The 587-nt window shown below is 49.1% G+C and overlaps 1 protein-coding gene across 1 annotated transcript in view; it reads right to left on the bottom strand.

Annotated features, from left to right (window-relative positions):
* Positions 1 to 84, bottom strand: part of HMGXB4 (HMG-box containing 4) — a 48,626-nt gene extending 48,542 nt beyond the window's left edge. The window contains exon 1 of the mRNA XM_004373805.2: positions 25 to 84. The gene's annotated coding sequence lies outside the window, so the exon portion shown is untranslated. The remainder of the gene's footprint in view (positions 1 to 24) is intronic.
* Positions 85 to 587: the final 503 nt, after the last annotated feature.

The following is a 587-nucleotide window of genomic DNA, read 5'->3' as shown; positions in this document are numbered from 1 at the left end:
CGTGGGGGCTCCGCTCGCCGCTACCTTCACTCGGCTCGCCTGGATCCCTCCTCAGCGCCGCCGACCGCCGCCATCTTGGAGAAGGAGAGAAAAGCGCGAGCAGCTAGGAAGCCTCAGTCGATCCTAGAGCGCAGACTCCGGCTCGGGAGGGGAAATCCCTATCGAGAAAGAGCGCCGAGCTCATCGAATGAAACGCTGAACTTGCTGAGCTTCGGGATCCGGGAAAGGCGAGGGAACTAGTATTTATTGAGAATCTGGTCGGTGGTAGGCTTGGGCTAGAGGCTTTACGAATATCATATAATTTATCCTCATTACATCTCTGTGAGGTGGGTTTTTTTATCGCATTTTGCAGACAAGTAACAGGCTCAGAGATGTTAAGTGACTTGCCCAAGGACAAACAGGTAGCTGCAGTAGGGGGCAAAATTCTACCCCAAGTCTTCTGATTCTTAATGCAGTGCCCTTTCCAAAAGACTATGCTATTTCCTTCAAGATATTTTTATACCGTATTTCCCCTCTTTGCAAAACCTAGATCCATGCGAATTAATAGCAGTGATGCTTATTTGGAATTTGGCATCTACATTTGAGTG

This window comes from Trichechus manatus, unplaced genomic scaffold (genome assembly GCF_000243295.1).
Source record: "Trichechus manatus latirostris isolate Lorelei unplaced genomic scaffold, TriManLat1.0 scaffold00027, whole genome shotgun sequence".
NCBI classification, from domain to species: domain Eukaryota; kingdom Metazoa; phylum Chordata; class Mammalia; order Sirenia; family Trichechidae; genus Trichechus; species Trichechus manatus.
This window is presented reverse-complemented; position numbering and strand designations above follow the sequence as displayed.